The sequence below is a fragment of the Siniperca chuatsi genome, linkage group LG20, assembly GCF_020085105.1.
Source record: "Siniperca chuatsi isolate FFG_IHB_CAS linkage group LG20, ASM2008510v1, whole genome shotgun sequence".
Lineage (NCBI taxonomy): Eukaryota > Metazoa > Chordata > Actinopteri > Centrarchiformes > Sinipercidae > Siniperca > Siniperca chuatsi.
Genome location: NC_058061.1, coordinates 19715023 through 19727901, shown reverse-complemented (window position 1 = coordinate 19727901; position 12879 = coordinate 19715023). Strand labels below are relative to the sequence as shown.

Here is a 12879-nt window from a genome sequence, read left to right as displayed (position 1 = left end):
TTGATATAAGAGTTATACTGATCAATGTCTCCTAACACAAACAACATTTTTTGATAAAGATGCCTTACATTTGGTTCCTCAAGAATGTGACCAAGATGGAGCTCAGCAAGGCATTTTACGTGGTGCTTTGAGCTAAATGCTAACATCAGAATGCTAACATGCTCACAATGACAATGCTAACATGCTGATGTTCAGCAGGTATACGTTTACCATGTTCTTCGTCTTATTTTATTGCATGTTAGCAAGCTAACATTTGCTAATTAGCATTAAACACAAAGTACCGCTGAGGCTGATGGGACTGTCATTAGTTTTGCAGGTATTTGGTAGTAAACCAAAGTATTGGATGAGGGCGCTAGATGAAAAGTCAGAGGATCACCAAAGTTACTACAATTCATCCTGAGGGGAACAGGAATGTGGGTACCAAATGTCATGGAAATCCATCCAATAGTTTTTGAGACATTTCATTCAAAACCACAAATGCCAACCTCATGGTGGCACTAGAAGAAAAGTCAGGGGATCACAAAAAACATTAGGATACATCATCTAGTAACTATGCATGTCTGCACAAAATTTTGTCCCAATACATTTACTAGATGTGTGAGACATTTCATTGGACATACATTTTCAGTGGTGAGAAGTTTTGTGAAACTACTATTTCTAAGGTCAATAATAAACCTCTGAGCTCTACTTTAAACAAATCTTTGCATTTCTTAGCTGCAGTTTCTTGTTATTTATCGGCGTATATGGTGTCAAAAGAGAAAAACAGCCTCCTTGCAGCTTTAAAGGATTTAGTGTCTTGCTCAAGGACACTTAGGCAAGCCAGATGCCTTTGATGTTTTGGCACAACATGAGGCCATCTTGCTGCCTTAACAGTGACTGAAGGGACAAATGGCTTCCGATCCAGAGTATACAATGTAATAACCTGGAACAAGCCACTCATTGCACTAATCAGTATTCCTGCCCTCATTACTGTCTGTCTGGCTGTCTGTCTGAGCTTCAGCTCTCCAAATCATTATCAGACTGAAGAAGAAAACAAGAGCGAGAATGAGGACGGGAGTTGGACAGGAATTAAAAAGAAGATGACCTTTATTCTTGAAATATGAAAATCAATAAATAAATTTTAAAAGGCAGAAGAGAAGGAATTGGAGATGAGGAAGGGAAAAATCCAGCAAAAATTCTGGAAGGAGATCAAGGCACAGGACACCCACTGATAGATGAGTCATCCAACAGAGAAATGTATAAATATATCAACTCCTGTTAGCTCAGTCAGAAGCTAGCCTCTCACTGTTCTAAAGTTCACTGTAAGTAAAATGTAGAGGTTCACATGGGAATCTATGTGTGTGTTTGTGTGTGGTGTGTGTGTGTGTGTGTGTGTGTTCAACCCAAAGTTCTCATCCGTCCCATCTTTGGAGAAGGATGAGCCTGCCTAGAAAGCCCAAAAGAGTGTACCCAACACATGGGGTACACTGTTATTTCCAGGCCATACAATCTATCAAACAGTTGGTGTCTTTAGCAAACAGCTGCCCCAGGTTAATTCCTTAATACTGACCATACATCACTCCAGATGTTTAACACACCACTCATTTTCAGCCTCATATTCAGTTTTTTTTTTACATTTTTAAGTGGGATATTCTACCTTTGGATAATTCCACTTACCTCCACTGCAGTTGTTTCAGGACATTCTGAAGACCTATACATTAACACATTAGTTTGTAGCTGTGACAAGGACAGGGAAAATCATTTCAGTAGAGAGCACATGGCAGGTGTTGTGTTGATTATCTATCAGGTGATGATCAATCCCTGTTGATTGATCAACACCTGATATGCTCTTCCAATTTGGAATGCCAAGAGAACTGTAGTCCTTGTCCTTGGGAGTTTGTGTGACAGACTTGTGCTACCTCCATGACACATGATAGCATCACTTGCTATCAAGGAGCTTCATTAAGAGGGCAAAATACATGGGAAGCTCATGCTATTCTCCACAGTTCTAGGCTTAGTTGTGCAGGTGCCTGACAAACATGTAGGAGTTGCTAGTGTTGCCACAAGAATGAAATCCCTCATCCTAACCATGCAACAGTAAAGCTCCTAGTTGTACTTAATTGTAGCAAAAGAGATATATTTCAGGTAGAGAAACATAATAAAAACTTCCCTCAGGTCTAACTTTTAACTTCAAATTCAACTATGAATGACTTGTAGGTGTTGGCAAAGACAAAACAATTAAGTTGAAATCAGCCTTGCCAAGCCCTTTAAATGAAATGTTTCCAAATCTTGTAGTCGCTGTGAGGTAGCCCGGCGACGGAAGCGTATCTATGTTCCCAGGGTCCTAAGTTCCCTAAGCCCCTAACCCTAGAACTGGGGAACATGGGACCCTGGGAACATAGGAATGACCTCCCCGGCAACTAGCAGAGGCTCCAGGAAGTAATTGCAACCCGCCACTGTTCAGCAAGTTGCAACTCGTCACTCCCTGTTAAACAACATGTTGTTGTTTTTACATTTGTTTGTGTTCAGATTAAATAATGAGATTAAATTCATTAGTGAGCTTTAGATAGGTGAACTTCAGACAGAGCTAGCAGCTTCCCCCTGCTTCCAGTCTTTATGCTAAGCTAAGCTAATTGGCTCTTGGCTCCAGTTCAATATCTAACACACAGTGAGAGTGGTATTGATTCTCATCAAACTCTTGGCAAGAAACCAAAAAATGATGTTTCTCAAAATGTCAAACTATTCTCTTAATACTTAATACTCTTAATATTAAATCTTTTTGGGGGACTTTTTACTACATTATGTAAAATCTTTTTTTTAGAGAATTACATTTTTGTAGTGCATGTGACTTGTTTTGCAAGAGACACATATGTACATGAAATCCTCTGTTAACTATGTGTGAATGGTTTCTATCTGCCTGGATATAAAAGCCCTTTTGGACCAACAGGGAAGCACCCTGCTCTTCAAAACATTGGACATTGCACAATAGATAACAGGGCACATCAACAGTCCGTTGGAAAAATAACCAGAAAGCCCAACTACTGACAGATGTTACAACCCAAGATGCAAGACTGAGAGAGAACAAGCGTTGTGTGAAACAGAGAAGAGCAGAAATGTTTACCGCCATGCTGAGCATAAAATGACTGCATTGCTTTCTCCTCTAATAGTCCATCCTTCTATCTCTGTTCCCTTTTGTTTAATGAAGGAGCCATTCCTCTTGTCTCTGCTGGGGAGTAATTACTCATCTATTTTGCATTAGCTAAAGCCTGCATGCCTGCAGAGCTTGTAATATAAGAAACCCCCTTAAGGCTCAGGGTGATGGGGACAATATCTTTACTGTCACGCCCACAACTTCAGACACATACACACTGATCACATGCATGAACACATACAACATGGGACCAGGCCTTGATAAATTGACATTGAGCTGATGTCAGCCAGCTCACCCTTCCCTACACCCCAAACACGCACACACTCTACGCACAGCTGAGTTTTGAACTCATCGGAGTCAACAGGACGTGCTGGCCTGAAGCATTCCCAGTGGAGCATAATGGTGTAGCAGCACGTGGCAATACAGCCTCTGCAATCAGGATATTGATTCCCCGAAACTTTGTATCACACGTCAGTGGAGCGTGAAACATGTTGCATGACTCTGACGAACAAAGATTGGATTTAATATCTAAACATACAGGAAAAGCTCTGTAGACACCACATCAGTCACAGGTCTCCAAGGTTTCTTGACATTGATGATACCAAGCTGACTATTTACCAAAATTGAAATGTGTGTGTGTGTCTATGTGTGTATATTGTCACCATGGTTCACTGGCTGTACATCTATGCGGAGACCAGAGAAGCCCAACACACACACACGCCTGCCTCAGAGGGAATAGTCACAAGTGACCTGTGGTGAACGGCTCACTGCTCACACAATCCCTAATTTCTACCCTCCATTTCTTTCTCTCCCTGTGAAGAGACTTACAGAGGGACAGAATATTTTAACTCTATTGGAACATTTTCTGCAACTTTTGGAGTATCTCTGAGACTTTCACATTATGTGAAAACAAAACTAAAAAGTTAATTACGTTATTTCATCCAGCCTAATCCCAGTTCAGACAAGCCTCAAGAAATTGGCTTTCATTCGCCGTGACAGCCACAAAAGTGTGAAATGGGCCAACAAATGACAGCACAGAACTTGTGGTGAGTCAATCCAATCTAAGACTCTTTGAAACAGTGAGGGATGAATCTGCAAACATACTGCTGAAGCAAAATTAAGTTGTGAATCTGATAATGTAAGGGATGGTTATGCAATATTCTTTGGCAAACTGAAACCCTTTGATGGGTATATCATAACACAGAAACAGTTTAAAAGAGTCAACTTTTCATTCAGGTTTTACATGTGTTGCTATTGCTCATTGTGTTCATTGCTGTGGTGGTTTTGCACTGCATCTCTCAGCGATCATTTGTCAATGAAACAGTGTTGGCAGTACTGTAAAGTCTTTGTCTTTTGATTTTGTGTAGGTGGCAGGTAGCACTGCTCATCCTTCTATATTTATTCCAAACAAACCAGTTGCTGCTGCCAGAAATGGAAAAGCCTTCTCTTCCTGTGCACCAGACGAACCCTGTAAAGACTTACCAGACACTGACTGTTTATAACAGCAATTGTTAAAGCTTCATACCATTAACTGTGGATACGGGATTAATCACTGATGGCAAAATGTAAATGTACTAACATATATACAAATGTTGCACATCATAGGCCTTTTTAACAGCAGACATTTTGACTTGTCTTAGTAGGAAGAGCACAGGTGTTACTAATAACATTAAGGCTCTGCTCTATTCAAGTGTCCCAGTAAGCCATGACAGTGAGCCAGCATGCTCAGTACCAGGTCTCTGAAACTGAAGCAGCTAAATAGAATTCAGCCATCATTAATTATTTACAGTCTGTGCTTTGCCTACTGTGACATGTCAAAATGTTTTTCATGAGAAAGGACTATTAACCTATGCATTTTATTGTTTACACTGATAGGATTTATCCTCTTAATTGCGTAGTGTATTGTATATATACTGTATATATGTATGTATTTCCATATTTATATGTATTTATATGTAAATACAGTCTCACTGAGTCTCTACCAATACCTGAGAAACTTTTCTGGGGCTTTCGCTGCTAAATGTCAGACTTTTTTCACTAGCTAGTAAGCTAACTTTGGTGAGCTGTGTGTCTAACAAACTCAGTAGAACTGCAGAGTTGGGTCATTTTGCCACTATTAGCAAACATTTTATGTTACATAGATTCATTATAGTCAAAGCTGATATAAAAAATATTGATTAAGGTGTAGCATGGGCATCATTTATAAACTTCATTTAAAATTATTTATGAGTGATGAATTATTTTTATTTATATTTGATCCAGAATTGGGAAGCACTTTATAAAGTCTGTTTCAATATGAGCTCCACAAATGAATCATTGCTCACCCTTTAATAATGATGATGAGGTATCACTGCGACGATGGTTTATAGGGACATGTGATTAATTAGTGGTATGGGCACCATAAATAGCCACAGCTGGCGCCGCTGGAGAACCTCGCCGAAACGACACAGTCGGTGAAATCGCACTTCTTCTTTGCCGTTCTTCTCAGGTCTAACGAGTGGTGGAGGGGGCGCAACGATTGATATGCAAACGGGTGTTTAAGGGCGTTTCTACATCCATTCATGGTCTGCCTTTGTGCGTACACAGAGTTTAAGGTGTAAACCTACATCTGGCCCCAGGTTCTCATCACTTTTTCATTTTAGATACAAAGCATCTACAATTTGATTTCATTTAAAATAATAATAATTAAAAGTAAACTTTTTATGCCAATGACGATACACACTTATGTCTTTTGCCCTCTGCCATCCTTATCTTGTCTCCCTGCAGTAACAGCTGGATGGGATTCCTGCTGTATGTGAGCTACTGGCATTCCTCCTCCTCCCGTCTACCCCCGACTTCCATCTCACTCATCTTTATCTTCCTCTTATCTTTGTCTCCTACTGCCTCCGTCTCTCCCCCAGGAAAGGTGTATCCCTCCCCTGTTACTGCGATTATGTCTCCCACAGTATCTCACTGTGTGCACGGCTGCAGTGCGAGTGTGTGTGTGGGTACATTTGTGTGCGCGTGCATGCTCGTGTGTATACGGTATGTGTCATTTTTCATGTGCTTGCTTATAATAACTCTTGAGTGTATTTGTGTATATGTGTGTATGACAATGTGCTTCTGTGTGTCTATCTCTCACTCACAATTACGGACACACATAAAACATTCAGGCAGCTTCTCTCTCTCTCCATTTGTATTCAAGCTTGCGTGAACCTCTCAGCCTAAACAGTGACACCACACACCAGCCTGTGTGTGTGTGTGTGTGTGTGTGTGTGTGTGTGTGTGTGTGTGTGTGAACGCCCATGTTGCTTCTCACATTGCCTGAGAACAAGTGTAAACACACGTGTCCACCAGGCACGCACAGGCATCAGCAAGCTGTATTGCATGTTATCAATGCGTCATGTGCGTGCCAGCATTACACGGCCTCTCATCACCTCCTGAACGGAGCCTTTATGTTCTAAGTGCACTTAATCACTAATGCTGAGTGCACTTAAAACACTCCCTAATGACTTGACGCGGCTCACTCACTCACTTAAGTGTCAAAGCAGTTATTTGATACAGTATGGTGCCCGAGTGTGAAGTGCTGCGGCTCCTGACGAACAATCAAGATCTGCAGATCAGAAACATTCCTGCGCATGATTCAAATATTGCCATGTGTTTTTGCACACGAACACAGCCTGCTGTGGTTAAATCATACGCAGTCAGTCAATGCAGGGGGGAGTTACTGGTAGGAAGTCTGTCTTTCAAGACGTCCACAGCATGTATGCACCCTGCTAAAGGGCCCTGACAGCCTACCGGCTCCTTGGTGTCTGTGCTGCAGCTGACCCTGACCTCTGACCTCCCTGGATAGGGTGCAAGCAGGGATTCATTCCCCGACAGTGAAGTATAATGTCATGGCATTTCGGCAGGGAGATTTCAGCAGGTCCTGATCAGCTCCTTGTTTGTTATTGACTTTTTGTCAATGAATTGATTACTTAATCGACAGAAAAAAAAAGAATCTGCAACTACTTTGATAATCGAATAATCATTTAAGTCATTTATCAAGCAAAAATGCCCAACGTTCTCTAGTTCCAGCTTCTGAGTGTCACAGATTTGCTGTTTTTCTTTGTCTTATTCTATAGTTAGCGGTACAGTATAGTTTTGAAGTGTTGTTTAGGGAAAACAAGCAACCTGACGACATCACCTTGGGTGTTAGGAAACTGTGATTGAACTTTTTACACTATTTTCTGACATTTTATACCCTAAAATGAATAGATGAATGGAGAAATTAATCCACACTGAAAATAATCGTTAATTGCAACCCTTAATATTTATAATTCTCCACATTTTTAGCTAGTTTTCTGGGATAATATTTTGAAAGGAAAACAACATAGCAACACTGTAATTGTGAAAAGCAAATAATAAAAGTGAAACAATTAATAAACAAACATGTTGGAGAATTCTTGTACCTTAATATTCGTAGTAATATAGAATGACGAAATAGTGGTAATACAGGAAGCACAGCAAAATGGGTGAATAATGACACCTCTCCAATAAAAAGTGGTCCAGATATTACACATTATTACACACACACACACACATATTGTTTTATGTGTCCCAAAGTACGATTTGTGCAGAATAAGTCGTGACACAAATGCAGCTTAAACCAAGGACTTGTTTGAATTTCTCAACTCGCTTGTATGAAAAGAGACAGAAAGTCTAGATTCCGGGTGTGCAGTATCTACTGTTGCAATAGCTGATGGAACCATGATGTGGTTATTTTGAACTAATCAAAGTCACCACATCATTCAACAATGTGTCAAGAGGAACAGATACACTCTTGTATTGCTACACTGTTTTCAAGGTGCAAGTTAATATAATGAAACAATCTGAGCATAATTTATTGCAAAGTAATGCATTAGGTCTAAGGTCAGACTGATAGTTTACACTTCTTTTATGCAGGATTTTACCACTTTGAAAAGTTATTACAGCAACAATCATTTTCTCCTATGTCCTACTGGAACCACTTTCTAATTAAGCCACCCTTTATAAAAGGTTTATACGTTTATACGTGGCTTTATTGGTTATAGATCAGTCACAAGACAAAAATAAAGTTGCTACGTTGTGAAAAACTGGCCAACGTATGGGACGTGAAGCCCCAGTGGCCTAATGGATAAGGCACTGGCCTCCTAAGCCAGGGATTGTGGGTTCGAGTCCCATCTGGGGTGATTTACAGCAGAGTGGCGCAGCGGAAGCGTGCTGGGCCCATAACCCAGAGGTCGATGGATCGAAACCATCCTCTGCTAACAGCGTTTTACTGGCAACTGGGCGGTCTCTTCCACCGCTTTGCGACTGACACACTCTGAAAGGATTAGCAGCGTAATCCAGCCATAGTTAATGATCCTCGTCCTCCACCCTGTATCACGAAGCGAGTTCAATTTAGTCTTTCTCTCTTTGAGTTACCTGACTTCCCTGAGTGTAACCTTTGTTATCCTGGATAACCGGTATCACAAAGCTGGTTATCAACTGGCTCACATTTTGGCACTATGTCACAGTTTTTGTCTCTAGTTCTCTATTCTGTCAGGATTTTACTGTGTCTACCCCAGAGGTCGATGCATCGAAACCATCCTCTGCTAACAGCGTTTTACTGGCAGCTGGGCGGTTTCTTCCACGGCTTTTTGACTTTACCCAGTGACATGGGAAGCTGGTTATCAGCTGGCTCTGCTCTAATACTTTGAAGGTGATCTGCTCTGGAGCAGGTTAGCCATGCAGCATAGGTTACCATGGTGATCTACCACTGCCATTGTTATGTTGTTTAAAACCCAACATTGTGCTTCCCATATCGTTGCGTCATAGTGGAAGTCACTGGATTTGCACAGAACTGGCCAACGTACGGGACGTGAAGCCCCAGTGGCCTAATGGATAAGGCACTGGCCTCCTAAGCCAGGGATTGTGGGTTCGAGTCCCATCTGGGGTGATTTACAGCAGAGTGGCGCAGCGGAAGCGTGCTGGGCCCATAACCCAGAGGTCGATGGATCGAAACCATCCTCTGCTAACAGTGTTTTACTGGCAACTGGGCGGTCTCTTCCACCGCTTTGCGACTGACACACTCTGAAAGGATTAGCAGCGTAATCCAGCCATAGTTAATGATCCTCGTCCTCCACCCTGTATCAAGCGAGTTCAATTTAGTCTTTCTCTCTTTGAGTTACCTGACTTCCCTGAGTGTAACCTTTGTTATCCTGGATAACCGGTATCACAAAGCTGGTTATCAACTGGCTCACATTTTGGCACTATGTCACAGTTTTTGTCTCTAGTTCTCTATTCTGTCAGGATTTTACTGTGTCTACCCCAGAGGTCGATGCATCGAAACCATCCTCTGCTAACAGTGTTTTACTGGCAGCTGGGCGGTTTCTTCCACGGCTTTTTGACTTTACCCAGTGACATGGGAAGCTGGTTATCAGCTGGCTCTGCTCTAATACTTTGAAGGTGATCTGCTCTGGAGCAGGTTAGCCATGCAGCATAGGTTACCATGGTGATCTACCACTGCCATTGTTATGTTGTTTAAAACCCAACATTGTGCTTCCCATATCGTTGCGTCATAGTGGAAGTCACTGGATTTGCACAGAACTGGCCAACGTACGGGACGTGAAGCCCCAGTGGCCTAATGGATAAGGCACTGGCCTCCTAAGCCAGGGATTGTGGGTTCGAGTCCCATCTGGGGTGATTTACAGCAGAGTGGCGCAGCGGAAGCGTGCTGGGCCCATAACCCAGAGGTCGATGGATCGAAACCATCCTCTGCTAACAGTGTTTTACTGGCAACTGGGCGGTCTCTTCCACCACTTTGCGACTGACACACTCTGAAAGGATTAGCAGCATAATCCAGCCATAGTTAATGATCCTCGTCCTCCACCCTGTATCACGAAGGTCGATGCATCGAAACCATCCTCTGCTAACAGTGCTTTACTGGCAGCTGGGCAGTTTCTTCCACGGCTTTTTGACTTTACCCAGTGACAGCGTACCAGTAGCAGCGTAATCCAGCCACTCGCGTAATCAAGCGAGTTCAATTTAGTCTTTCTCTCTTTGAGTTACCTGACTTTCCTGAGCGTAACCTTTGTTATCCTGGATAACCGGTATCACAAAGCTGGTTATAAACTGGCTCTGTTAAAAAAGTAAATGAAAATGTGTTCCTGGGCTTTACTGTCCATATTCCAAGGGAAATCTGCATCCACTACAGCACTGGATGTTAGAAATAGAAACATTCGTGATTTTAACAGTTAAACAACGATAACTTTGTGAAAACAGCTACCATGACAAAACTATAAGCGCAGCAGCGCGGATACTAATATAAGATCTATAAAGCATTAGACAATTAAATTACTCAGAATTAATAAAGGGTTTTTGCTGGAAGCCCTCTGCAAATCCCAGAGGTTGATCAACTTCTTCCTTGGATCTACTGTGTTAATTAGTAATTCTGTTCAGGTACGGTTTTCTTTGACTGTTTGGCTATCTTGGCATTAATGGCTAAAGCTACCCCCAAACGTTGTATTTATTTCTGTATTTACGTCCCCACACATCTTAACAGATAGGATCCAAAGTTGTGTATATATACGTATATATTCTTCTTTTTTGGCCCCGAAACAGGTGCCATCAGTTCTGTGAAAACATTTCCCTGCAACCTCTCCCAAAAATAAATCTCAGCCACTATGTATGCTAATTTTGCCTGTCACAAGTGTGAATGCTATTATTGCACAGGGGTCAGATGCTTTCGTCACATGCGCGCACACACACACACACACACACACACACAGGTGCACTCAGATAAGCAGGCGGACAGCCATACGTGCCGATGAAGGCGGTGTATGCATCATGTGGTGAGGACAATAGGGCAGGCTAACTGTAATCTGCCATTCAGTTGAGATCCACTCCTCACAGGTGGAGGGAGATAATATTGTGACAGAGACTTTTCAGCTCAATCAAGACCATTCATAGGAGTCGGGGTAATGGCGCACGCAAACACACGCACAGAGATCTGACGTTTCTTCATCCTCCATGCCAGGCTGAACCAGTGTGTGTGTGTGTGTGTGTGTGTGTGTGTGTGTGTGTGTGTGTGTCTTCCACTCAGGCCTGAAAGCTCCTGCAGCAGTTCCATGTAGCAATGGGCTCTACACAAATGTCAGAAGCTCCATCTCGGCAAGGAATTTAAATTCATGGCTCATTCTGCCTGTCAACTCCTCTCCCTCCTTCTTTCTCTCCTTCTTCTTCTCTCAGTGTGTATCTTTCTGTAACCCAGCGTTCCCATTGTATCTGCGCTGGATTTATTAGCCTTCCGCAGACATCGCTTTTGTACCGTAGCTGCGGGGGGACGATGGAAGGTTAAGTGTGTGCAGTAGCATTCAGAGTAGAATGTGCTCCACTGAAATCGCTCCTTCAGGGAAAAAAGAGACCATCCTTAACATTAAAGCTGCTACATTACAGCCAGAGTTTGACATTTCATCGAAACTACTCCATTGGCTAAATCATCGCTTATCCATTATTTTTTCACTCTTATCTGGAGCGCTCTCTGATGTGCTCTCTTCTGTATCTGTAGTTTGTCCAGGTTTGTTTATCAACTGGGAAACAGTGTTAGAAGAGGGGATATACCACAGAAAAGCAAAACAGTGATACTATTTTCTACTTGCTGTTTGATGTTAGAAATATACATTAAGGTGTTACAATTGGAGTCTGAAGGATACACTTTAACAGATGGCAGATATACTGGTATCTGCGTTTATGATGGCTGATAAGTAACAAAAAACTGCAGTACAGAAATGGAAAAGATATGTTACTCTTTATACTACTCTTTCCATTGCATAGCTTGTCCACCAGCGAGCAGTGACAAGGTCATTTTCTAACTGCAAAATGTCCAACTCGGCACATATCTTTCTTTCTTGGAATTCTCCAATAACCAAGTATAAGGGATATTTATCAAGAATGTTTATGTTGCTGTTTAGATTAAAAATCTAGTTTACGAGACATGGTTATCGCTCAAATATTGCGATCAATATTGGCCCCAAAGGTCCATGGCCGTGCTAACAGTTCTGTGAGACTGTACCTAGGCACAGTGGTACTTACACTCACAATGACACTGTTAACATGCAGCGGGTAAAATGTTTACCATGTTCACCATCTTAGTTTAGCGTGTTAGCATGCTAACATTTGATGATTAGCACTAAACACAAAGTGCAGCTGAGGCTGATGGGAATGGCATTAGTTTTGTAGGTATTTGCTCATAAGCCAGTTTTGGACAAATTGAAATTCTGACCTGATGATGTTGCTAGATAAAAACTGTAAGGGATCACCAACCTTTTTACAGTTTATCTTTTGGGGGGGGACATGACATGTCTGTACTGACAGCTATTCAATTGGCAATTCATTCAATAGTTGTTGAGACAACACACTCAAAATCACAAATGTCTACCTGCTGGTGGCGCTAGAGGAAAAGTCAGAGATCACATTAATGCATCCATTAATTGTTGAGATGGCTCAGTGTGGACCGAAGTGATGGACTCACTGATCCCCTGACAGACAGACCAACAACGCCATCCCTAGAGCCTCTCAAACAATTAAAACATTTAAATGTATTAAATAACAAACGAATCACTGATTACTTTTGATATTATCCAGCCACACTGTAATAAAGCTGAAATCTTTCAAGTGTCATTAAAACAAATTGTAAATAATGCCTCAGAGCAACCTTTCAACAGTGCTGACACATAAAGCATGAGTCATCTTTCTTCCTGCCCTGCAGC

The 12879-nt window shown here is 41.9% G+C and overlaps 1 protein-coding gene and 6 non-coding genes across 8 annotated transcripts in view; 6 read left to right on the top strand and 1 right to left on the bottom strand.

The window, feature by feature from the left end:
* The window catches only part of cacna1g (calcium channel, voltage-dependent, T type, alpha 1G subunit), a 258783-nt gene that overhangs the window by 155419 nt on the left and 90485 nt on the right, over positions 1-12879 (bottom strand). The gene's annotated exons all lie outside the window — the stretch shown is intronic.
* On the top strand, positions 8247-8319 carry trnar-ccu. Its single transcript has one exon. It is a non-coding gene; the product is annotated as a tRNA-Arg (tRNA).
* Positions 8326-8397, top strand: trnam-cau. The gene has a single exon. It is a non-coding gene; the product is annotated as a tRNA-Met (tRNA).
* trnar-ccu lies at positions 8996-9068 on the top strand. Its single transcript has one exon. It is a non-coding gene; the product is annotated as a tRNA-Arg (tRNA).
* trnam-cau lies at positions 9075-9146 on the top strand. The gene has a single exon. It is a non-coding gene; the product is annotated as a tRNA-Met (tRNA).
* trnar-ccu lies at positions 9742-9814 on the top strand. Its single transcript has one exon. It is a non-coding gene; the product is annotated as a tRNA-Arg (tRNA).
* Positions 9821-9892, top strand: trnam-cau. Its single transcript has one exon. It is a non-coding gene; the product is annotated as a tRNA-Met (tRNA).